The sequence below is a fragment of the Lepus europaeus genome, chromosome 12, assembly GCF_033115175.1.
Source record: "Lepus europaeus isolate LE1 chromosome 12, mLepTim1.pri, whole genome shotgun sequence".
Classification (NCBI taxonomy): domain Eukaryota; kingdom Metazoa; phylum Chordata; class Mammalia; order Lagomorpha; family Leporidae; genus Lepus; species Lepus europaeus.
The window spans coordinates 6,681,446-6,707,593 of record NC_084838.1 but is presented as its reverse complement, the minus strand read 5'-3'; the positions used below and the strand labels follow the sequence as shown (position 1 = coordinate 6,707,593).

The following is a 26,148-nucleotide window of genomic DNA, read 5'->3' as shown; positions in this document are numbered from 1 at the left end:
AGCAGAGAGCTGGCCTGGAAGAGGGGCAACCGGGATAGAATCTGGCTCCCCAACCGGGACTAGAACCCGGTGTACCGGCGCCGCAAGGCGGAGGATTAGCCTGTTAAGCCAAGGCGCCGGCCTGCTCCACTTCTGATCCAGCTCTCTGCTATGACCTGGGAAAGCAGTAGGAGATGGCCCAAGTCCTTGGGCCCCTGTGGCCAGTTGGGAAGTGAACCAGCAGATAGAAGGCCTTTCTCTCTCTCTCTGCTTCTCCTTCTCTCTGTGTGTAACTATGACTTTCAAATAAATAAATTAATAAATCTTTTTTTATAGATAGAGATAGAGAGAAGGAGAGAGAGAGAAATCTTACATCCATTGTTTCACTCCCTAAATGGCCACAATGGTTGGGGCAGGGCTAGGCTGAAGCCAGGAGCTTCTTCTGGGTCTCCCACTTGGGTGTGGGGGCTCAAGGACTTGGCCTATCCTCTGCTGCTTTCTCAGGCACATTAGCAGGGAGCTGGATTGAAAGTGGAGCAGCCAGGACCCCAATCAGTGCTCATATGGGATGCTGGCACTGCAGGCGGAGGATTAACCTTCTACACCACAATGCTGGCTCCTGTTCCACTTCTGATCCAGTTCTTGCTAATGTACCTGGGAAGGCAGCAGAAGATGACCCAAGTGCTTGGGTCCCTGCCAACAACATGGGAGATCAGGATGGAGTTTCAGGCTTCTGGCTTCAGCTGTGGCTGTTGTGGCCATTTGGGGAGTAAACCAGAGGATAGAAGATCTCTTTCTCTCTCCCTGTCTCCCTTTCTCCCTTTCTCTCTGTAACTCTACCTTTCAAATAAACCAGTCAATCTTAAAAATAACAAAGATAAGGAGAACTGCACAAAGTTTAGCAAAGTCTCAGGATATAAGATCAGTTTACAAAAATTTACTATTTCCATATACTATGAATGATTAGAATTTGATATTAATGTGTTCCAGTTCTATTTATTGAAAATGCACTGCCCTGATGAAAGATATCAAAGAAGGCATAAATAGAATGAGAGGTATACCATGTTCATGGATTGATGGACTAGGTTATATTAAGTGTTACATTTAAAAACATGTATTTTCAGTTCTGTTGCGTGAATACCTGTGAGGGATTGCTATACAGTATACTGTATTTAATTTTTTGAGGAACTTCCCAAGCAGCTATACCACTTTACCTTTCCACTACCGGTGTATGAGGGTTCCAGTTTCCCAACTCACTACGCTTGTTATTACCTGTCTTCTTGATTATAGCTGTCTAGTGAGTGTGAAGTGGTGTCTCATTGTGGTTTTGATTTGTATTTTCCTGATGATTAATGAAGTTGAGAATCTTTTCACTGCTTATCTTCTCTGTAAAAATGTCTAGTTAGATCCTCTGCCCATTTTAAAATCAGGTTATTTATATTTTTAATCCGCATATCATTTTCTTATGAAGTTATTTTTGCTCTGTTTTTTAAACATAAAAGTGGAAAACTTCAAATAATTATGCACTTAAATCTTGTGCTTTCTGTATGCTTTTTATAAAAATGTTTTTTGAAATAATGATTTTGTGTTCCTTTTAGGCTTAATTTAAAGTTTAAAAATTTAAGCTGTTGTTGAGGGTCTCCTTGTGTCCTCATTCCCAACTTACTGAAAATACCATATTTTTGGACCTCCCTTTTTAAAGGATTCTCAAACAACTTGCTTAACCTTGAAACTTACCCATTCTTTAACACTATTTTTCCCATTAAAATTTCCTCTCTTATCTGGAGTAGGAATTTCTCCGTCAACTCTTTGATAGCATTCAGTTCTTTATCATGATAGTATTTACTGCATTGTGCACTAGGTTATAGTTATTTGTTGTAAGTTTTTCTGCCTTGTTAAATAATAAGCTCCTTGAAGGCAGGGACTGTGTCTTGTTCCTTGACATTTCCCATAGTGCCTCGAACAGTTTGTCACACATGGTGGATAGCAAACAGTATGTGGAGAGTTAAATTGCATCTACACAGTGCTGGACCAAGCCAAAGCCAGGAGCCAGGAGCTTCTTCCAGGTCTCCCACATGGGTGCAGGGGCCCAAGCACTTGGGCCGCCTTCTACTGCTTTCCCAGGCCATAGCAGAGAGCTGGATCGGAAGAGGAGCAGCCGGAACTAGAACTGGTGCCCATATGGAATTCTGGCGTTTCAGGCAGGGGCTTTAACCCATTGCACCACAGCGCTGGCCCCCTAAATTTCTTTTAAAAATTTTGTTTTGGTATCCTTTTTTACAGGTGTATTGTGAAGTTAGACAAGTTAACATGCACAAAGCACTTAGCGTATTTAGCATGTGTTGAGCACTATTTGAATATTAATCATTGAAATTGATAGGGCAACTTATCCATGTAACCTTGAGGAATTATCCTAAACTCTGCGGGCCTCAGTTTCTCAGTGTAAAATAAGGCTAACGAGAGTAACTCGTGGGATTGTTTGGAGGGTGAAGTGACTCAGACTAAGTGAAGTGCCTAGAACAGGGCCTGGCATCCAGCCCTTCTCCTTAGCAGCCATTTAACCTTACAGTTTCATTCCAGGCAGAGGAATAATGTTGAGATTTAGATTTGAAGCTGAAACCAATTGATATAATCTGTAGACCCATAAGTATACTTTTAGAAGGTTTGTTTACTTATTTACTTAAAAGGCAGTTCCAGATTGTGAGAGAGAGACATCGACATCTTCCATCCGCTGGTCACTTCCCAAATGACCACAGCAGCTGCTAAGGGCTGGACCAGGCTGAAGTTAAGAGCCAAGAACTCCCTCTGGTAGACCCATAAATATTGAATCCATCTTGTTAGAGCATCTGAATTCACTTGGAAAGTACAAAGTTTTCTTTTTTTATTAAAAAAAAAAAGATTTATTCATTTGAAAGGCAGCATTAGGTCTTCCATCCACTGGTTCACTACCCAGGTGGCTGCAATGGCCAGGGCTGGGCTGTACCAAAGCTAAGAACCCAGAGCTTCTTCCTGGTCTCCTACATGTGCTGCAGGGGCCATCTTCTGCTATTCCAGGCACATTACCAGGGAGCTGGCACAGAAGTGGAGCAGCTGGGACTCTAACTGGAACCCATATGAGATGCTGGGGCCACAGGCTGTGGCTTACCCACTGTTGCCACAACGCTGGCCCCTGCAGGCGGCATCCTTAAGCCACAATGCCAGCCCCAGTTATTTTTGTTTCCCTCCCTCCCTCCCTCCCTCTCTTCTTTCCTTCCTTCCTTCTTTCTTTCCTTTTTTTTCCTTTTCCTCTTTTTTAAAGATTCATTTATCTATTTGAAAGTCGGAGTTACAGAGAGAGAGGGAGAGACAGAGAGATCCTCTGTCTGCTGGTTCACTTCTCAGTTGGCTGCAATGGCCAGGACTGGACCAGGCTAAAGCCAGGAGCTACTCCAGGTCTCCCGCATGGGTTGTAGGGGCCCAAGCACTGGTGCCATCTTCCACTGCTTTTTGTGCTGTGCCACACTGGCCCCTCTTTTTGTTTTCTAGTGAAAGAAACTAAGCATATGAATTTTCACCTCAGTGCAATTTTGGTCGAATCCTGTAGAACACCCACCTAACAGTTTCAGTTGTAACTCTTCATGACTGACTACCTGGATGTGTTATTAAATTGGGAATTCTGGGGCCAGTGCTGTGGCGTCATGGTTTAAGCCTCTGCCTGAGGCGCCAGCATCCCATATGGGTGCTGGTTCAAGTCCTGGCTGCTCCCCTTCCAATCTTGCTCTCTGCTGATGGCCTGGGAAAGGCAGTGGAAATTGGCCCAAGTGCTTGGGCCCCTGTACCCTCATGGGAGACCCGGAAGAAGCTCCTGGCTTTGGATCGGCCTGGCTTTGGCCGGTGTGGCCATTTGGGAAGTGAACCAGGAGATGGAAGACCTTGGCTCTGTCTCTCCCTCTCTCTGTAACTCTGCCTCTCCAATAAATAAATAAATAAATAAATAAATAAATAAATAAATCTTTTAAAAAAAAATAAATTGGGAAGTTAATTCCAACTTCACAGTATCCACATTAAATATTACAGGAGAAGTTGCTTGGAAAACAACAAAGAGCCAATATCTGTGGCGATGATTGTTCATGGATGGAGTCACAGATGTCGGTCCACCTGCTCAGGGTCACTGAAGTCCGGGAACTAACTGCGGGGACGGGATGTGCAGGGCAGCAGCCAGCTGCCGCCCACTCTGCTGTAGCCTGGGGAGCTTTGCCGTGGTTAAAGCAGAGCAGCTTGTTTTGCCCAGCACTGATCTGATCCTGACATCCTGGGGCTTTGAGGGAGGAGCCACAGACAGCTCAGGGGACTGCCTGCGCTGGCGATCAGAGTCCAGTCTTCCTCCCTCTCTTTCTTATCCTCACCTGCTTTCCCTTTCAGTACCTACTAATCACTTTTCTTAAGGGCTGACCCTGTGGGACAGGAATAGATGTTAAGTGTTTATCACACTAGCAAAAGCCCGTTTTATTCATGGGAAGAAAAGCATTTAGAGAGATGAGACAAGACAAGGAAGACAAGGAAATTTTTAAAGCAAATCGCTGGATCCTGACTGTGAAGACCCATTTGAATGAGAGCCTCCTGCAGTCACTCCCTGGTGACTCCCGGGGGCCTCAGAGACTTCAGACGGCTCCAGGACGAGGTGGTGCGGGGGCTCTGGGAGCAGGTGTGTTTAATTCCTTCAGCCACTGTGTGCACAGAGAGAGAATGGTGGATAGTGGACCTGGGCCTCCTTGGGGCCTCCAGACAGCTAATGGTCACACAGTGGGGGATGTACCCTGACAGAGGCCACATGGGCGATATTGGGGCCCTTGGGGAGCCCCAACAAGGCCTGGGGATGAGGGAGACCCTAAAGATGAGGAGAGGTCAGCCAGCAGAAGGATGGTGCTGGTGGGGCCTGGGGGAGAGTAAGCCAGGCAGAGCGGAGTGTCTGAGGTTGTCCAGAGAATGAGAAAGGTTCATTCTGGCTGGAGAGATGCTGGAGCACTTAGCCTTGTTGAGATCTTTTTCTTTAATCTAAGAGCCTTGGGAAGCCAGGGGAGGCTTTAAGTCAGGGAGACACAGAGTTCATTCTGGGGAGCTCTCTGGCTGCTGGGTGGGAGGCAGTGAGCTACAAGGCTGCAGGATGTCAGTGGTGAGGATGGTGACCTGAGCAGGGTAGAGAAGTGGGTAGGGAGGCGGGGCTGTAGGATACGACAGGGTCAGGTGTGGCAGGACGGGAAGTATGCAGAGCAGATGGGGCTGGGAAAGAGTCCTGGTTTTCCAGTGTGCACAGCCGGTCAGATTGGTTGTGCCCCTGGCTGAGAGATGAAAACAAAAAACAAAAAACAGGTTGTGGGGAGGATGCTGTTCCAGATGCCTGTGAACGATACATCCTAGGGCAGATGCTCAGAGGCAGGCCAGGCACCGGGCGTGACAGGGCGAGCCAGGCCCTTGTTGGGTTCTTCCCAGGAGAGCACACAGAGACAAGCCCTGTCCTTGGTCTCTGGACACATAGACGTCATTGGTAGCAATTGTTAGGGACTTAAGGAAAATAACACATTGGAACTAGGCAAGAGTCTCTGTCCACACCGTGTTTATTTCACATGGGCTTTAAAGGACAGACTGAGCAAATCCCTTAAAAATTACTCAGTGTGGGACCAGCATTGTGGCGCAGCAGGTTAAGCTGTCACCTGTGACACTGGCAGCCCCTGCCCAATAGCTGCTCTGCTTCCAATCCAGCTTCCTGCTAAATGCACCTGGGAAGGCAGCAGATGATTGTCCAACTGCTTGGGGCTTTGCCACCCGTGTGGGAGACCAAGATGGAGTTCCTGGCTCCTGGTTTAGGCCAGGCCCAGCCCTGACTGTTGTGGGCATCTGGGAAGAGTACCAATACATGGACATTTCTCTGTCTTTCTATCTCTCTTTCTCTCCAATGCTCTGCTTTTCAAATAAATAAATAAATAAATCTTTAAAAATAAGCAGAATTAATCAGTGTACAGACTCATTCTGTTTGTGATTTTTTTAAAAAGATTTATTTATTTGAAAGGTGGGGAGGTATGGGACAGGAGGTGCTGGTGTTGCATGCAAGCAGCGCCCTAACCTCCTGCACCGCGGTGCCGGCCAGCTCTGGAATTCTGAGATGAGGGAATCGTGTGGCTGGCTGCTGAGTTTACCCTGTGTTGGGGTGGATTGCCTTCTCACATGATAGCAGGAGAGATCTCCTACCCAGTTTTCTCTTTATGGAATTCCTGTTATTTAGATTTGGGACCGCAGGGACTGGACCTCTAATTTTCTTTTCAGTTATCTGTCTTTGGCTTTAAAAAAATTATTATTTGAGAAACAGAGAGAGGCAGAGAGAGAGACAGAAAGGAAACACTCTTATAATACTGGTTCACTCTTCAAATGCCACAACAGCCAGGGCTGGTCTGGCTGAAGCTGGGAGCCAGGAACTCAGTCCAGGTCTCCTGTGTGGGGACAAGGACCCCGTTACTCGAGCCATCAGCAGCTGCCTTTCGGAGTGCATTGTGGGAAGCTGGAGTCAGGAACCAGAGCTGAGCGTGGGACTTGGGCGCTCCGATATGGATGCAGGCATCGCAAGAGCTGGGTGAGCCACCCCTCTCCTCTCCTTGGCTTTTTGCTGTGTTTTTTAAAGACTTCCTCAGCTTTGTCTCCTAAGCCTCTATTTAGTTTTACAATTCTGCTGTCCTGTTTTTATTTATTTATTTATTTGAAAGTCAGAGCTACACAGAGAGAGGAGAGGCACAGAGAGAGAGAGAGAGAGATAGAAGAGTCTTCCATCCAATGGTTCATTCCTCAGTTGGCCGCAATGGCTGGAGCTGCACTGATCTGAAGCCAGGAGCCAGGAGCTAACTCCAGGTCTCCCACATGGGTGCAGGGGCCCACAGGAGCCCAAGCACTTGGGCCAGCTTCTACTGCTTTCCCAGGCCACAGCAGAGAGCTGCATCAGAAGTGGAGCAGCTGGGTCTCGAACCAGCGCCCATATGGGATGCCACTGTGCCACAGTGCTGGCCCCATGCTTTCCTGTTTTTTAAAAATTCCCAATAGCACTGCCGGTGCCGTGGCTCAACAGGCTAATCCTCCGCCTAGCGGCACTGGCACACCAGGTTCTAGTCCCGGTCAGGGTGCCGGATTCTGTCCTGGTTGCCCCACTTCCAGGCCAGCTCTCTGCTATAGCCCGGGAGTGCAGTGGAGGATGGCCCAAGTGCTTGGGCCCTGCACCCCATGGGAGACCAGGAGAAGCACCTGGCTCCTGCCTTCGGATCAGCGCGGTGCGCCGGCTGCGGCAGCCATTGGAGGGTGAACCAACGGAAAAGGAAGACCTTTCTCTCTGTCTCTCTCTCTCTCTCACTGTCCACTCTGTCAAAAATTAAAAAAAAAAAAAAAAAATTCCCAATAGCTTGCTCGCCGGTATGCTTGCTCTCTTTTTTAAATCTGAGGGACAGGCCGGCGCCGCGGCTCAATAGGCTAATCCTCCGCCTTGTGGCGCCGGCACACCGGGTTCTAGTCCCGGTCGGGGTGCCGGATTCTGTCCCGGTTGCCCCTCTTCCAGGCCAGCTCTCTGCTGTGGCCCAGGAGTGCAGTGGAGGATGGCCCAAGTCCTTGGGCCCTGCACCCCATGGGAGACCAGGAGGAAGCACCTGGCTCCTGGCTTCGGATCAGCGCGATGCGCTGGCCATTGGAGGGTGAACCATGAACCAACAGCAAAAGGAATACCTTTCTCTCTGTCTCTCTCTCTCTCTCACTGTCCACTCTGCCTGTCAAAAATAAAAAAATAAAATAAAAAATAAATAAATCTGAGGGACAGAGAAGAGCTTGCATGCACTGGTTCAATCCCCAAGTAGCCCTGGGGCCTCTACTCAGGTCTCCCATGTAGATGGAAGGCATCTGGTCACTTGGGCCGTAACCTGCTGCCTCCCAGGTTGTGCACTGGCAAAAAGGTAGAATGAGGAGCTGGAGTGGCAGCTGAACATAGGTACTCTGCAGTGGGGGGTGGGCCTCTCAGCATCTTCACCACGAGGCCAAGTGCTTGTTCCATCTATGACCCTTAATAATTTTCTTTTTTATAGCCCTCAATTTTTTTTTTTTTTTTTGGACAGGCAAAGTGGACAGTGAGAGAGAGAGACAGAGAGAAAGGTTTTCCTTTTCCATTGGTTCACCCCCCAATGGCCGCTGCGGCCGGCACACTGCAGCCAGCGCATCGCACTGATCAGGTGTTTCTCCTGGTCTCCCTTGCAGGTGCAGGGCCCAAGCACTTGGGCCATCCTCCACTACACTCCCAGGCCATAGCAGAGAGCTGGCCTGGAAGAGGAGCAACCGGGACAGAATCCGGCGCCCTGACCAGGACTAGAACCCGGTATGCCGGCACCGCAGGCGGAGGATTAGCCTGTTGAGCCGTGGCACCGGCCAGCTCTCAATTTTTGTTTTGTGAACAGTAGTGTCTTTTATGACTTAATCTTTTTGAAAAAACATTTTTAAATCTCTGCATAGTCTCAGCTTCTTCCATGTCTTTTTTTTTTTTTTTTAAAGATTTTATTTATCTGAGAGGTAGAGTTATAGACAGTGAGAGGGAGAGACAGAGTTAGTCTCTGTTTACAATGTAGGAACTTCATAGATGTTTGGCAAACTGCGATTGTCTGCTTGTGACTAAGACTGGGAGGTGTAACAGCTGAGGGATTTCACCCTGTGGGTGGACCTGGCCTGGTGGGCTATTTCTTGGGGACCCCAGTGTCAATATCTTTAGATTTTTCTTCCTGAGTTCTGGTTTTCCAGACAAGTTTCTTTCTGTGTCTTCCCTGGGAGACAATGGTCTGGATGCCAGGATTCTGGGACTGAGTGGGTAATGGGGTGGGAAAGGTGGCTCTGTGCTGGGGCCATGTGGACTGGGGGAAACTCAGTGTTCTGCCAGGTTGAAGGATGGACAGTTGGACCATGTTGGACCTCCAGGAAGGGTCTAATACTTTTTTTAAAAGATTTATTTTATTTATTTGAAAGAGTTAGAAAGCAAGACAGAGAGAGATTTATTTTCTGTCCACTGTTCACTCCCTAGATGGCTGCAGTGATCAGCATTGGGCCAAGCCCAAGCCAGGAGCTTCATCCAGGTCTCCCATGTGGCTGGCAAGGATCCAAACACTTGGGCCATCTCCTACTGCTTTTTCCAAGCCATTAGCAGGGAGCTGGATTGGAAGTGGAGCAGCCGGGACACGAACTGGTGCCCACGTGGGGTACTGGCATTGCCGGCAGTGGCTTTACCTGCTACGCTGCAGCACCGGCCCAGGGTCTAAGTCCTAACTGCTTCTCAGAAGCCATGCAGCCTCTCAGACACCACCCAGGTGCTTATGCCACTGCTCGTTCCTCTAAGTCCCGGGGTACGTGGCACAGCCAGTTCCTGGAACTTTGGAGGACTCTGCTGCGTGTGTTTGGCTGATGCCCACTGTTCCTGTGCTGGATGGGGGCTCCACTTCCCCTCCCTTTGGGCTCAGCATTCATGGACCTGCTAAATCAGTCATTTGTCGAGAATAAGAGCACAGACTCAGAATGTAAAGTTAGACTTGCATTCCAGGAAGGAAAGAGGGGAGTGACCACTAGCCAGAGGTGGGGACCACTATACCCTCATTCCTGACACAGCCAAGTGCCAAGCGCTTCCCACCCCTGTTCGTTCTTGCTGAGAGGACAGTGAGGGTGGTCTGGGCAGTGAACAAAGCCTGGCTAAGCAGACAGAAGTTAAAAGCAGATGTTTGGGAGCCATTGTTGTTGCGCGGTGGGTTAAAGCCCTGTCCTGCAGCACCCGCATCCCATATGGGTGCCAATTTGTGTCCCGACTGCTCCACTTCCAATCCAGCTCTCTGCTGATGTGCCTGGGGAAGCAGTAGAAGATAGCCCAAGTCTTTGGGCCCCTGCAACCCACATGGGAAACCCTGAAGAAGCTCCTGGCTCCTGACTTTGGATTGGCCCAGCTCTGACCATTGTGGCCATTTGGGGATTGAGCCAGTGTTAAATAAAATAATTTTTTTTAAAAAAAGCAACTGTTTGGGACACCTCAGATCCAGGAATTTCAAACTGAACTGGGTCATCTGCTTACTTGGAGACAAGGCATTATCAAAAACCTAAGGCTACTTCTGACTGCATTCTTCATACCCTGCCCCAGACCCCAGACCCCAGACCCCAGACTCCAGACTCCAGTATACATCCTCAACCAAGGGATCTTTGATCTAGAATTTGAAACTGAATTACACAGTGTGTAAAGGAAACCCTCACAGCCATTTCTCACCCATCCGCCAGCTGAGGGCAGGTGGCAAAGGCCAATACACAGCCTTCAGCACTGTTTCTGAGCAGAATGTTCAAATAACACCCAGGTGTGGTGAGGGAGTCAGCACCACCTACACATTTGCTACCGCTGCTTGGCCAGAACGGACTGGCTCTGTTCTAGACAGTGTGAATGGAAATGTCTATATGAGAAGCCTGTGAAAACTTTGATAAGGAAAATGACAGAAACGTAGCGAAGGCTCAGGCAAGGATCTTACTGTGGAGGAAGACTGGTGCAGAGAACACGGTCTGCGCCACCACACCGAGAAGTCAGGAAAGGGAGCTCAGATGTGAGGTTATGTGAAATGACAGAATGAGGTGGGGAGCCAGCTCGCCGGGCTAAGGAAATAAACAGAAACTAATAGCATTGCGAAACCATGAAGGTGGTTTTCAGACGTAAGAAGCAGAATGTTCTGAGTGTGTCGAGAACAGCGCCGGCAGCCTGCATGGTGAGTGAGTGTGAGCACAGCCATTTTCGTGTTGGTTTCCAGTGTTGCACCTCTTCCTGGAGCTCCACCTTCTTCCTGTGCTTGATCCTGAGCCAGACCCAGGAAGACAGGATGTTTTCCTTTCCTGGTTTCTTACTGAGATTTGGGAAAAGGAAGCAGCCCTCCTGGAACTGGACCTTTGTGTGGTGGGGGAGGGGACATTTCCTGCTTTCTGGAAGCCTCCCTGAGGCTTTTTTTGTCTTGTGCGTTTGAGGTCTGTGGCATGGTTGCGTTGAAAGTTCCCCACAGGGCTTGAACTGTAGCCTCCTCATGCTGTGTAGGACTGGATCTTTTTTGATACCTCTGATCTGTAAGCCTAAGCAAGTTAAATCCTAGAGCTGGTGGGCTAGGGAGAGCCTTGGACTTGCATCTGAGATGATTCCTGCCACTGCCGCAGCCAAGTCACCTCGTCTCCCTTGGCTTCCGTTTCTTTATCAAATGGACAAGATCAGTGTTTCTCAGCTTTGATGGTCTTGACATTCTGGGACAGATGAGCCTGTGCGTTGTAGGGTGTTCAGCAGCACCCCTGGCCTGTACCATTAGATGCCGAAGCACCCCCAGTCCCAAGCCATGGCTATCAAAACTGCAGGGGCTGGTGTTGTGGTGCAGCAGGTTAAACTGCTGTTTGCAACCCTGGCATCTCAGAGTGCATGTTCAAGTCTCGGCTGTTCTGCTTCCAACCCAGCTTCCTGTTAATGGGCCTGGGGAAACAGCAGAAGACGTCCTAGGTGCTTGTGCCTCTGAGATCCATGTGGGAGACCTGGATGGAGTTCCTGGCTCTTGACTTCATCCTTGCCCAACCCTGGCTTTTGTGGCCATCTGGGTAGTAGTGAACCAGCAGAATGAAGACCTCCCTCTCTCTGACTCTGCTTCTCTCTATGTTACTCTGGCTTTCAGATAAATACATATATAAATCTGAAAGAAAAAGTCTCCAGGCCATGCTGACTGTCTCCTGGGGAAGGACATTCACTCACTGATGAAAGCCACCAGGCTGGGTCGTCTTCTGTCACTGCCGACTCTCGGTTTCTTGGATTGTGTGAAATACTCCATTCTCTTCCCCTCTCTTCAAAGTGCATTTCCCCTAATCCTTTAGTCCTCAGGGAAGCTGCCTTTCAAGAGAAGAGGTGTGATTTGGAGCCATTAGGTGCTGCGTCTGCCAGTTTAAGATGCTGGCGACGTCTTGGGTTCCTGCCAAGACAGAGATTCCGGTTCTGGGCTCCGCAGCTCCAGGAGGAATTACTGCCGTCATCAGCGTGTGTCCCGGAGGGAGCAGAGCCTTTGCAGGGACACACACAGGTCGGCAGTGCAAATGGACATTCACAGATGAGGCCTGCCGCCGCCGGTGCTGTGTGGGCACAGCCTCTTGTCTTAGGTCTCCTTAGCAAAGGGGAGATGCTGCTGAATACTGTGTGCTGGCTCCACGGTCCGTGTCAAAGGTACGGCCCTCGTCCTGCAGTCCTTTCTTTTGACGACATCCTGTCCAGCTGTGCCCATGAGGAAGTAGCATCGAGTTCCTCCCCGGAAGGGCGTGTCACAGATTGTGTGTCTCTCTGATGTTTTAGTTCAAAGTACTGGCATGGCAGTATTGACTGCCATAAGCTATTGATTTTAAGAAGATGTAGATGGTTCTGGTTTACATATTTGATTGAATTTTCTGTTTTTATGCGTTTTGTAACTTCACAGCTCTTTTTTTTTTTTTTTAAAGATTTATTTATTTATTTGAAAATCAGAGTTACACAGAGAGAGAAGGAGAGGCAGAGAAGTCCTTCACTCACTGGTTCGCTCCTCAATTGGCCGCAACGGCCAGAGCTGCGCCAATCTGGAGCCAGGAGCCTGGGTGCAGGCATCCAAGGACCTGGGCCATCCTCCACCACTTTCCCAGGCCATAGCAGAGAGCCGGATCGGAAGAGGAGCAGTTGGGACCAGAACCAGTGCCCATATGGGATGCCGGCATTGGAGCCAGCGGCTTTACCCCACAGCTCCACAGTGCCGCGGCCATGGCGCCGGCCCCCACAGCTCTTTTTAATCCCAGAAACTTGTGTCCTAGGCAGCCTCGGGCAGAGCTGAGGTGACTGTTGCCGCTGAAGTACACTAGGAATGCGTGGTGCTGGTCTCCATTGTGTCCACTTTGAGAGTTCCTTCTTAGTAACTGGGTCCCAAGGTCTGTGAGGCTTTGCTTAGAGATTTTTTTTTAGCACTCTAAACCTTATGAAATGGGAAAATAAGACTCAAAAAAAAAAAAAATCTCCTTCAAAAGAAAGTGAGAAGTCCCTTGTGTAACTACCCAGCACCTTCGTGACCCTGAGGTTAGGATTTGGTTTCTCAGGTGTCAGTGTTTCCCGTCATGCACACCTCTCAGATGCTGGCAGAGGCCCAGGGTGTGGATGTCCTGATGCTGGGCCATCTCTGCTTATGCTTACTGGGGCAACGTACTCAAGCCGTTGTTAACCCACCTCCAAAGCTGTGACAGCTCCAGCCCATCAGCCTTATTACCCTTTTGTCCCACTCCCACCACCCAAAACTCAAAACCTAAGTAGAACCATCCTCAGATTATTACTGGATTCAACAGTTGTCAGGCATCAGTTAGAGGGAGTGGTACCCTTTCCTTGCCCTGTGGATAACAATTTGTGGTATCTCTTGGTGTTTTTCTCTTCTGCAAAGTATAATTTAGGTATAAAATTATAGTAAGTGATACTAATTTAATTATAATTTTTATAGGAGTAAGCCAGACTACCTGTCTTCAGGTGAAGACACTATGAAATAGTTCTATATTGCATTAATTTTTTTTTGTTTATTTGAGAGGCATAGAGAGAAAGAGCATGCTCCCACCTGCTGGTTCACTTCCCAAATGCCCACAGAGGTCAGGGCTAGAGCTGGAAGCTGGAAACACAGTCCAGGTTTCCCATGCGCACGGCAGAGACCTGGGCGCTTGAGCCATCCCTGCTGCTTCTCGGGGTCTGACTTAGCAGGAAGCTGGAGTCAGGAGCTGGAGCTGGGAACCCTGATGTGGGACGTGGGAGTCGTGGCTGCTAGGCTGACTGCCTGCTCCTGCATTGGTTTGTTGAGTTTGATTTCTGTGTGTGTCATTGTCTCTCTTGGTGGTAGTTGTTCTTTGGTTTTTGTTTTTAACAAGCAGTGAAAGGAACTTTTTTGTTTGAGTTTGAAGTTTTCATCTAAAATTCCCTTGAAATTTTCATCTAAAATTCCCTAGTGAGGGTTTTGTGTTTTTTTGTTTTTTTGTTTTTTTTGACAGGCAGAGTTAGACAGTGAGAGACAGAGAAAGGTCTTCCTTTTCCGTTGGTTCACCCCCCAAATGGCCGCCACAGCCAGTGCGCTGCGGCTGGCACGCTGCGCTGATCCAAAGCCAGGAGCCAGGTGCTTCTCTTGGTCTCCCTTGCGGGTGCAGGGCCCAAGTACTTGGGCCATTCTCCACTGCACTCCCGGGCCACAGCAGAGAGCTGGCCCGGAAGAGGGGCAACCGGGACAGAATCCGGCTCCCCAACCGGGACTAGAACCCGGGGTGCCAGCGCCACAGGCTGAGGATTAGCCAAGTGAGCTGTGGCGCCAGCCCCTAATGAGTTTTCAAAAGCAGCTTTATGGAGATACAGTTGACATACCATATCACTCACCCATTATATACAATCCAGGAGCCAGTGCTGTGCAGTATTAGATTAAGCCTCCGCCTGTGTCACTGGCATCCCATATGAGTGCCAGTTCATATCCCAGCTGCTCTACTTCTGATCCAGCTTCCTGCTAATGGCCTGGGAGGGCAGTGGAAGATGGCCCAAGTGCTTGAGCCCCTGTGCCCACATGGGAGACCTGGAAGAAGCTCCTGGCTCCTGGCTTCAGATTGGCCCAACTCCAGCTGTTGAGGCCATGTGGGGAGTGGACCAGCGGATGGAAGGTCTCTGTCTCTCTCTTTCTCTCTCTCTCTCTCTCTCTGTAACTCTGCCTCTCAAATAAATAAATAAAATCTTTTTAAAAAAAGTGTATACAATTCAGTGACTGCATGTTCATGGAATGGTGTATATGTCATCACAGTCAATTTTAGAACACTGTCATTAGCCGGCGCTGCAGCTCAATAGGCTAATCCTCTGCCTTACGGCGCCGGCACACCGGATTCTGTTCTGGTTGCCCCTCTTCCAGGCCAGCTCTCTGCTGTGGCCTAGGAGTGCAGTGGAGGATGGCCCAAGTGCTTGGGCCCTGCACCCCATGGGAGACCAGGAGAAGCACCTGGCTCCTGGCTTCGGATCAGTGCGATGCGCTGGCCGTAGCGCACTGGCTGCGGCGGCCATTGGAGGGTGAACCAACGGCAAAAGGCAGACCTTTCTCTCACTGTCCACTCTGCCTGTCAAAACAACAACAACAACAACAAAACCAAAACAAAACAAAAAAAGAACACTGTCATTAACCCAGAAAGAGACTCCATATTCCTCAGATGTCACCCCCACTTCACTCTGTCCTCAGCGGCTAATGGGCTACTTTTTGTCTCTGGATTTGCCTGTTCAGGACAACATGTGGTCCTGTGAGCTGGACTTCTTTGACTTAGCATGCGTGTTCATGCATGTTGTAACATGAATCCATGCTTCATTCCTTTCTGTGACTGATATTCTGTTGTGTAGATGCGCCATGTTTGTTTATCCGGGCATCAGATGATGGACATTTGGGTTGTTTCTGCTTTGGTTATTTACAAATAGTGCTGGCGAGAACACTCCCATCCAGGCTTTCATGGGAATGGTTGCTTGCATTCCTCTGGATGTACTCCCTAGAATCCAGGCTTTCATGGGAATGGTTGCTTGCATTCCTCTGGATGTACTCCCTAGAATCCAGGCTTTCATGGGAATGGCTGTACTCCCTAGAGCAGGGTTGCTGGGGCCTGTGGTCACTCTTCTTTAGTCACTTGGGGTGCTGGGGCCTGTGGTCACTCTTCTTTAGTCCCTTGGGGAACTGCCACTTTACACCCTCGCCACGGGATGTGGGAGTTCTGACAGCATTTTAATCTCATCAAGCTTCGGGTATGGTATCTTATTTCTCCAACTAGACTGTAAATCTGTGGAGGTAAAGAATTGATTTATACCTCTATTTTATGCTGTGTAAGCTTCATGTGGTTATGTATATTTTATTTTATAACTGCTAGATGCCTCACTTCTGTGGGCCTCAGTTTTCTAGCTTTTGTAAATTGAGGGTGACTATAAATACTTAACCTCTGAGGGTTGCTGTGTGCGTTAAATGAGATGCTATAAGTAAGACTCACTGGGGCTGGTGTTGTGGCCCCTGCCTGTGATGCCAGCATCCCATATGGTGGCCAGTTAGACTCCTGGCTGCTCCACTTCAGATCCAGCTCCCTGCTAATGCACCTGGGAAAGCAGTGGAAGATGGCCCAAGTACTTGAGCCCTTGCACCCATATGGGAGACCCGGAAGAAGCTCCTGGCTTCTGGCTTCAGCCTGTCTCAGCCCCAGCCATTGTGGCCATTTAGGGAGTGAACCAGCAGACAGAAGATCTCTCTCTTTATCTTCCTCTCTCTCTGTAATTCTACCTTTCAAATAAGCAAATAAATGTCTTTAAAAAAGAAAGATTTAAAAAAAAGACTTACTTACTAAAGGATTATGTCCCATGTAGTAAATTTTCATTAAGTATTAGATATTACTTTTGTTATGGACAATATTTTTCATGAGACTGAATTATTGATTGAAGTTTTTTCTTTCTTTTTTTTTTTTTTGAATATGTATTTATTTATTTGAAAGGCAGAGTTACAGAGAGGCAGAAGCAGAAAGAGACAGAGAGGTCTTCCATCTGCTGGTTCACTCCGCAGATGACCACAATGGCTAGAGATAAACTGATCCAAAGCTAGGAGCCAGGAGCTTCTTCTGGGTCTCCCACATGGGTGCAGGGGCCCAAGGACTTGGGCCATCTGCTGCTGCTTTCCCAGGCCACAGCAGAGAGCTGGATCAGAAGAGGAGCTGGGACTAGAACTGGAGCCCATATGGGATACTGGTGCTTGCAGGCCAGGGCTTTAACCCACTGCGCCATTAATATTTCCTTTAAAAATATGTTTGGCAAAGGTTGTCATATTTCAATCAGATATTCGTTAATAATTAGCAAATAGAGAAATTCTAAGATGGCACATGCTTCTTATCAGAGTGTATCTGTATTTGTATCTGTATATTCACTTGACACCATACTCCCTGCGTTTGCATGGGGGGAGTTAAGGGAAGAACTTTTCACTTGAACTGACCAGGACAGTCATTGCTCACCTGTGTCAGGGGTGAAGAGGTCTGTCTTCTCCAACAGTCCCTGAGAAAGGGCCTCAGACTGTTCTCCAAGCAATGGTCTTTGGGCTGGGGGTCCGGGATCCTGGGGCCTGGGCTGGGGGGTGGTTTTGGACCTCATGGGTGAAATCTCCTTCCTCAGCACCTTGAACAGATCTGCTCGTCTCACTCCCAGGGGCAGGGCTTAGCTGCCCCACCCCAGGGCTCCTTCATTCTGCAGACCGTTGCCAGCTGGCAGGAAGATGGGCGTGAGGGTGCAGCAGGGGAGGGAGTTGTCATGTTGGAAGTTGAGTGAATGAGGCTTAGTGTTCAAGGAACAGAATACAGCCTGTGACTTGGGGTAGTCTTCGGCAAGCACTGCTTTAAGGGCCCAGGGAGACTTGGGGATGACCTTTCTGTGCACCTCCTGAATCCCCTCCCTCCCTGGAGCACTTTAGGTCCCGCTGGACTTGGCTCTCTGTCCCTAGACTGCCCCGACTTGGAAACGGTGCACCTGCTCTTCCCGTGCCTGCAGAACTCTTCCCCCAGATCTTCAGGGGTGGTTTTCTCTTTGTTACCCCCTGAGAGGACCGTCTGCCAACCCCCAGCACATTCTAGTTCATTAAACTTTGTAGTTTCTGTTTGAGCAGTGATCATTCTCTGAGTGATCTTGTTGTTTCTTTGTGTTTACTGCCTGTCTCTCCCCTCTGTACCAGAATGGGAACACTTTAAGAACAGGTGTTTTGTTTAGCTTGTCCATCTTAGTCTTTCTAATGTCCAGAAGAGTGTCTGGCACATAGCAGATATTCAATAAATATTATTGAGTGCATGAAAAAAATCGCATGTAGAGAAGCAAATTGGAAAACAGGAGATATTTCAAACTCCATGGGGAAGCTATAAAAGCGGCTGGAGATCAGTGGGCTCTTCCTTATTAAGAGGGTCAGAATCCCATTTTATTTATTTATTTATTTTTATTTTTTTGACAGGCAGAGTGGACAGTGAGAGAGAGAGAGACAGATCTTCCTTTTGCCGTTGGTTCACCCCTCAATGGCTGCTGCGGCCCACGCGCTGCACGGATCCTCCACTGCACTCCCGGGCCACAGCAGAGAGCTGGCCTGGAAGAGGAGCAACCGGGACAGAATCCGGCACCCTGACCGGGACTAGAACCTGGTGTGCCGGCGCCGCAGGCGGAGGATTAGCCTATTGAGCCGTGGCGCCGGCCAGAATTCCATTTTAAGTTGATGATAATGGGATGGTGACAGCCAACAGCAGTGAGGCGCGCTGTGAGCGCTGAGCTATGTGCTCCACACATACTAACTTCCTTAGTCCTCACAGTAGCCTGAGGAGGCACATGTGCCGTTCCCATCTTCCAGATAGGGAAACTGTGACACAGAGCCACTTCAGAACTTGGAATGGAGCTGGGACTCAAATCCAGGCACTCGTACGTGGGATACAGGTTTCCTGTGGTGCCTTGACCACTGCATCAAAGGCCTACCTCCTTGTGTTCGATTTCTCGTTTGCATTCGTGATGGATGTACGCTGGTGCACTAGCGCCATTGTTCCAAGATGTGTGCGTGTGTTCACTGCAGTTCTGAGAAGACTGGGTGATTTTGGTGAAATAGTCATATAGTTTGCTATGTGGGTATTTCAGTGATTATTTTATTTTTTTACAAGATTTATTTGCTTATTTAAAAGAATTAGAGGGAGAGACAGAGGGCGAGAGAGAGATTATCCATCTGCTGGCTCACTTCCCAAATGTCCACAACTGCCAGGGCTGGGCCCAGCCAAAGTCAGGAGCCAGGAGCTTCATCCGGGCTTCCCATGTAGGCAGTAGGGGCAAAGCACTTTAGCCATATTCCTCTGCTTTTCCCAGATCACCAGCAGGGAGCTGGACTGGAAGAGGAGCAACCAGTACAGAATCTGGCGCCCCAGCCCGGACTAGAACCCGGTGTGCCGGCGCCACAGGTGGAGGATTAGCCAAGTGAGCCACGGCGCCGGCCTATACTGGCATTTTTTAATCATTAATCACCACAACAGGCCATTAAAGAATTATAATTCTAACTCTGTAGATGAGAAGACTAAAGCTTAACATGCTTTAACTTGGCAGACTCACACAGCCAGAGCATACCGGAACCTGGATTTTAACCCTGATCCGTCACCTTCAGCACTTCCCTGGACATTTTTTCTTAATGCTGTGCGATGGAGTAACCACGGCCTAAGTAGCCAGCATTGCACCCCACACCACTGGGGTCAGGAGGTGCCTTTTGGAAGGACTTCCACTCCTGAGTCAGAGCAGCTCTGGAGATTCCCCGGACTTAGGCAGGTGAAGGAGGAGGGAGGCTGTGGCCTTGGTTTGCACTGCCTTAATTCCCTCCCGCCCGGGCAAGCATTTCCTGGTGCCTGTTATGGGTGGGACTACAGAGTGCGGACTGTGGGCGTCGCCTGTGGTTAGAGGGCTTTGGCTGTGTTTTCCCCTGGCTTCTGCCTGCTAATCACACCACTTCTGGTGCTTTGACATGCCTTGGGCTTGGAGTCTGGCCTAGGTCACTGAAGGGGGCAGTCCTAGGACCTCAGGCCATGAGGGCTTCATGGGGATGGGGCGCTGCGTGCCCTGGGTGTCCCTCAGGCACTCCCTCTGTCCTGTGTTTTGGGGTTCCAGTTAGAGGGTTGGGTACATCTGAAGAGGGCCAGATAATCTTAGACTACTTGCTGTTTATCTCACTCAGGATTGAGAGGAATTTTCTGAGTTCTAGAGGCACCCAGGTCCTAGAGCGTATGGTTGAGAGAGGACCCACGTTCTTGTCCACTTGGCCATGAGGGAAGCAGACCCACAGAGTGAGGTCCCTGGTGTCAGGGGGAGGTCAAAGCAGGCTCTGGCCTTTTGAGCAGCGCTGGGTAGACAGGTGGGAGGCAGGGCAGCCGTGGATGCACTCGGTTCGGTCGTGGCCCAGACCTCTCGGCAGCAGCAGCTGCAGTGGCCCCCTGGCTTCTCCCCACTTAATGAAGGAGGTTTAGGAAGGAGAGGAGGAGTGATCGCCAGGGATTATTTGTGAGGAGGTAGCCCAAGCCACTTGATTCTTAATGCTAAAATGGGCTCTAATCCGTGTTTCCTTTTCGGTATTGGATTAAAAATGTAGGGCAGGGATAGAATTGGCTGTTAACGATACCCAGGACAAATATATGCCTTCCGAGGTGCGGGAAGGAAATAACTTGGGAGGAAGCATGGGGGCAGCAGTCATTTGTTGCGTCTTTTAACGCTGAGGCACTTGGTCTGATTTACTTCCTGTGTCTGCCTTCCCCCAGCAAACAGTGACAAGCGAAATTTTTTTTTCAGTGAGTTTAAATTAATTTTTACTGGCAAAAAACATATTCATTGTCAGTAATATAAATTTATTTTTTATTTTTTTTATTTTTTATTTTTTATTTTTTTTTTATTTTTTTTATTTTTTTATTTTTTTTATTTTTTTTATTTTTGACAGGCAGAGTGGACAGTGAGAGAGAGACAGAGAGAAAGGTCTTCCTTTTGCCGTTGGTTCACCCTCCAATGGCCGCCGCGGTAGCGCGCTGCGGCCAGCGCACCGCGCTGTTCCGATGGCAGGAGCCAGGTGCTTCTCCTGGTCTCCCATGGGGTGCAGAGCCCAAACACTTGGGCCATCCTCCACTGCACTCCCTGGCCACAGCAGAGAGCTGGCCTGGAAGAGGGGCAACCGGGACAGGATCGGTGCCCCGACCGGGACTAGAACCCGGTGTGCCGGCGCCGCAAGGCGGAGGATTAGCCTGTTGAGCCACGGCGCCGGCCCAGTAATATAAATTTAAATAAAGACAGTGAAATACCACTTTATACTATCATAGTAGCAAAAATAAATAAATATAACTGATTTTATAGTTATTGTGTTAATTTGGAGAGTCCCACAGCACTGATGATGGTGTGAGTTATGCTTTTGGAAGATAATGCTGCAGAATTGACCAGGAGCCCGGAACATTTATGCTCTTTATCCGTTCATTCCGTACCTAGAGAGCTTTCCTGACAATATCTGTACAAAGGAGAGCGCTGGACACGGAAATGTTCACTGACACACACACACAGCATTCTTCCTATGCAGAAAGCTTGGGCTACACTGGAAGGCATACACGGACAACTAACGGTTAGCCATGGGGGCTGGGGCCTGGCATAGCAGGTTAAGCCCCTGTGGGCATCAGTTCAGTTCCTTGCCACTTCACTTTTTTTTTTTTTTTTTTTTTAAGATTTATTTATTTATTAGAGAGGCGGAGCGGGGGGAGGTCTTCCATCCGCTGGTTCTCTCCCCAATGACCACACTGCTGGAGCTGTGCTGATCCGAAACCTGAAGTCCGGAGCTGCTTCTGGATCTCCTGAGTGGTGCACTTGGGCCATCTTCCACTGCTTTCCCAGGCCATGCTGCTCCACTTCTAAACAGCTCCCTGCTAATGCACTTGGGACAGTAGCGAAAAACGGCCCAAGTGGTTGGGGCCCCATACCTACATGGGAGACTGGGAAGAAGCTCTTGGCTCCTAGCTTTGGTCTGGCCCAGCTGCAGCTGTTGAGGCCATTTGCAAAGGGGGTAAACCAGCAGATGGAAGATCTCTAACTCTGCCTTTCAAATAAAGTAAATATTAAAAAAAACAAGATTAATCATGACTTTACACCACACAAATGACATTTTTGGGTAAGCTTTTCTCTTCATATCTGCTTTTTAAAAATTGTTGTAATGTGTTCTTTCCCTGCTAGCCATATACTTCTACCAGTTTCTCCCTGTACTGTACTCACCTGTGAAAACTAGACCAGTTGTTCCTTGTAGCTGGACAGCTGGACATTGCTGGGGAAGGCACACGGTTGTGCTGCCCGGTCTCACTTCAAGTTTGTGCAGCAGCCTCAGAGTACCCCTCACTGCTGTCCAGAGATGCCAGAGTATCTCGTGATGAAGGCACTCTCCAGTCTCTGGGGACAAGTGACACTGTCCTTCAACCCCCTCCCTGTAAGTACTTTGTTTCCCATAAGAGAGCCCTTCCCCACTGCCACCACATCTCCAAGGCCACGTGCAAGCCCATCTTCAATTCTGGCCTCTTTCCACCAGTGCCAAGGGGCTCTCTTCCTCGAGCCTCGCTCCAGGTGTCTTCTTGTGTCTCAGAGCCCACCCCTTCCTTCTCCTCTCAGTGATCTGTTCTCCCTCCAGGTCTGCCCTTCTCTCTGGTTTATTACTAGTGCCACAGTGAGTGCTGACTCTCATATCTAAAAAACAAGCAGTCCCGGGGTCAGCACTGTGGTGCGCTAGGCTAAGCCTCTGCCTGCAGTGCCGGTATCCCATATGGACAGTGGTTCATGTCCTGACTGCTTCACTTCCAGTCCAGCTCTCTGCTGATGGCCTGGGAAGGCAGTGGAAAATGGCCCAAGTGCTTGGGCCCATGCGCCTCATGTAGGAGACCCAGGAGAAGCTCCTAGTTCCTGGCTTTGGATTGGCCCAGCTCCGGCTGTTGTGGCCATTTGGGGAGTGAATCAGCGGATAGAAGACTCTGTCTCTCTCTGTCTCTGTCTCTCTCTTTCTCTCTCTCTCTGTAACTCTGTCTCGAATAAATAAATCAATCTTTGGGAAAAAACTTGCTTTCACATCTCTGTCTACTCTGTTAGTTTAATGCTTTTCTTTTGCTTCCTTTTTAAGCAAAACTTCTTTAAAAAAATTATTTATTTAGGTAGTTTAGAGGCAGAGTTATGGGTAGGAGCCTGGAGCTTCCTCCTGTCTCCCACAAGAGTGCAGGGGCCAAGCCATAACAGAGAGCTGGATCGGAAGAGGAGCAGCCGGGACTAGAACTGGTAGGCGTACAGGGTTCGGGCACCACAGGTGGAGGGTTAGCCCACTACGCCACAGCGCTGTCCCCTGAACAAAACTTCTTGAAGGAGTTGGTGTGGTCAGTGGCCTTCTCCTCCCCTCTCATTTTACTTTGGCTTCGCCTGTATAGTTTCACAGGAAGCAGGTGTCAGGGTCAGTGAAGACCGTGTGTCCGTCCTCGTTGTACTGATCCCTGTGAAGTCATGGGTTTTCTCCAACCTTACCTTCTACCTCCACTTGCTGATAATGCCCCAGTTTTTAACCCCAACCGAGGGCATTCTTCCAAGCTCTGTAGTTACCTCCATCTACCAGCTCCATAATCACCCTTGGATGTCTTTGCCCATCACAATCTTAAAATAACCAAAAATAGAGCTGATATTCTCAGTTCTCCCTCAGAATATCTCCGTATCAGTTTGTTTGCTTAACCTAAATTGCTAGGAGTTATCCATGCTTCTTTTCTGTCCACCCCGCGCCCCTCTCCAGGTCATCAGTCAGCCCTGGTGGCTCTCCCTCCTGCATCTTTATCAAATCCATCCACTTCTCACCTTCCCTCCCTGCCGCCCCCAGTCACGCGTGGCCTGTTGCCGATGCCTCGGGAACCTCCTCCCTGCTCTTCTGTGCCTGCCCCTCCATCTCAAGACCACAGCACAGCTGATGCCCTCCCTGCCTTCCTTGGCTTTCCAGTGCCCTTCAGATAAAGCCATGCTCCTCGTCAAGGACCCTAGCCCTAACCTCAAGGATCTGGTCTCTCACCTCAGCTCAGACTGTCCTCAGTTCCAACAATGTCACGTTCTTTTCTCTTACTGCATTGTGCACCTTTATGCTTGTTCCTGCTCCTACCCCTGCCCTTGGCTGGCTTCCTGTTTGAGGGGCTGTCCACACCTCATTTATGTTTGCCCCTAGGAGAAGCTGCAGTTGCTCCTCCTGTTCAGAGGCTGCTTCCCTCCCTGGAGTGTCAGCCCTGTGGGAGCTGAACAGATCTGACGTTGGTCATCCCCAGTGGGCAGTACAGTGACCAGTGAACCGTGGTCACTCTATAGACGCTTATTGACTGAGACAGTAGATACATGAATACGTATTTTCCATTGCATTCTTTCTTTTTTGAAAAATTTTATTTGAGAGAAAGAGGGAGCTCCCATCTGCTGGTTCACTCCCAGAATGCCTTGTGACACCCAGGACAGGGCACAGGCTGAAGCTTCAAGCCAGGAACTCAATGCAGGTTTCTCACGCGGGTGGGGCAGGGACCCTACTACCTGAACCATCATGGCTGCCTCCCCAGATACGTTAGCAGGAAGCTGGGATCAGGAACTGGAGCCAGGACTTGAGTGGGACAGGAGTGTCTCAACAGCCAGGCCGAACACTCGCCCCCTGCCTTATTTCTAATGGATGCATAGTATCCCATTGTATAACTTAATTTACTTAACCATTGTCTTGTTGATGGATATATTTGTTTCCAGTGTTTCACCACACTCTAAGGGGGGAAGTAATTTAAATGAATGTCAGGAATATGGTTGACCAAACTGGACCATTATAAAGGCATTTAAAATCACAGGAAGCACTTTGGGTTAACATGAGGAAACGAGTATTTTAAATGAAAAAAAGCATGATATAAAATCACATATGCAGCCTGATATTAATAACATAAAAGTACATGGGAAAGTAAGAAATGAGCTAAATTATGCATTTCAAGTTGGTAGGATTACAGATGATTTTTTCTGATTGTTTTTAAGTATACAAGTAATACATGGTATTGTTTTGTTTATACTTTGTGTTTTCCAAGCTTACTTGCAGTGAGTGTATTTTTTTTAATAATGAAGGAAAAAGTTCTCAAAAACTTCAGAACACCTTTTAAAACTGTTTATTTTTATCTGCTTGAAAGGCAGAGAGAGAGAGAAATCGAGAAAGATCGATCGTCCATCCACTGGTTCTCTTCCCAAATGCCTACACCAGCTGGGGCTGCGCCAGGCCAAAACCGGAACTCCATCCAGGTCTTCAGTGTGGGTGGCAGGGGCCCAAGCACTTGAGCCATCTTCTGTGCCTCCCAGGATGCATTGGCAGGGGACTGGGTCAGTAGTGGAGTAACCAGGCTCCAACCTGATGTGGGGTAGGAGTTTCCCAAGTGGTGGTTTAACTGGCTGCACACAACGCTCACTCTCAGAACACGTGTGACACACGAGACATTGAAGATCACTGCAGACAGGCAGAGGCAGAGCGAGGAGGCTTCCTGCCTGGAGAATGATGGAACTGCTTGCTGATGGCCACTCTGGCCGTGGGCCACTCCCGGTTTGTGTTTTGCTGGTTTACAGAGTGGCCAGTGGGGTATTCCCTAGGAAGCCTCTGTGGCTGGTTAGGTGTGTGCTTGTGTGCGGCTGTGGTTATGAACTGGGGCTGACTGAGGTGGTGATTTGGGGAAGGGAGCCTTCCACTGGTGCGCCCAGTTGCTCCTCACATCCAGCTTGGTTGCCGGGGACCAGCTGAGACCATGTCACAGCCTTCCACTGACTTGACATCTGTGGCTCTCAAATCCAAGAGCCTTTTGGGGGTTCGTAAGGTCAGAACTGTCTTCATGCTAAGGTGCCACTTGCCTTTTTCATGGCCATGCTCTCATGTGTGGGCTTTTCTAGCGGCCATGATTCCCAGCAGAATCTGCAAAGGCAGATCGGAGAGCCCCACTGGCTTCTCTGAAGCCAGACATTATATTGCAGACCTGGGGGACGATGCCACTATTTCCCCTAAATTCTCTACTGGGGAAAATATGGTTATTTTCCATTAAAATACCACTGATGTTAACATACAATGGACTTATTTTTATTTTAAATGAATTTCATTAATTTGATTTCTCCATTTAATTTGTGGTATGGTGAATGTTCATAGATATTTACCCTCATGAATGCATACTCTTTTGTGTATTAATTTTTGAAGTATGAATGTCCTGAGACTAAAATATTTGAGAACCACTGAACTAAAGAAATGGGAAGAGGGGCTAGAGCTGTAGCATAGTGGGTAAACCACTGCATGCAGTGCTGGTATCCAGTATGGACGCCAGTTTGAGTCCTGGTTGCTCCACTTCTGATCCAGCTCCCTGCTAATGTGCTTGGGATAGCAGCAGAAGATGGCCCAAGTCCTTTGGCCCCTACAACCGTGTAGGAAACCTAGAAGAAGCTCCTGGCTCCTGGCTTCAGATCAACCCAGCTCTGGCTGTTACAGCCAATTAGGAAGTGAACCAGCTGATAGAAGATTTTCTCTCTCTCTCTCTCTCTCTCTC

General features: G+C 48.8%; 1 protein-coding gene across 3 annotated transcripts in view; it reads left to right on the top strand.

Annotated features, from left to right (window-relative positions):
- Positions 1-26,148, top strand: part of STXBP1 (syntaxin binding protein 1) — a 68,602-nt gene that overhangs the window by 5,195 nt on the left and 37,259 nt on the right. Inside the window, exon 1 of one of the 3 annotated variants that reach the window (XM_062207498.1) lies at positions 10,733-10,751. The exons of the other annotated variants lie outside the window; for them this stretch is intronic. The gene's annotated coding sequence lies outside the window, so the exon portion shown is untranslated. Of the gene's footprint in view, positions 1-10,732; positions 10,752-26,148 lie in introns of those variants that run through there. 3 annotated transcript variants of the gene reach the window in all.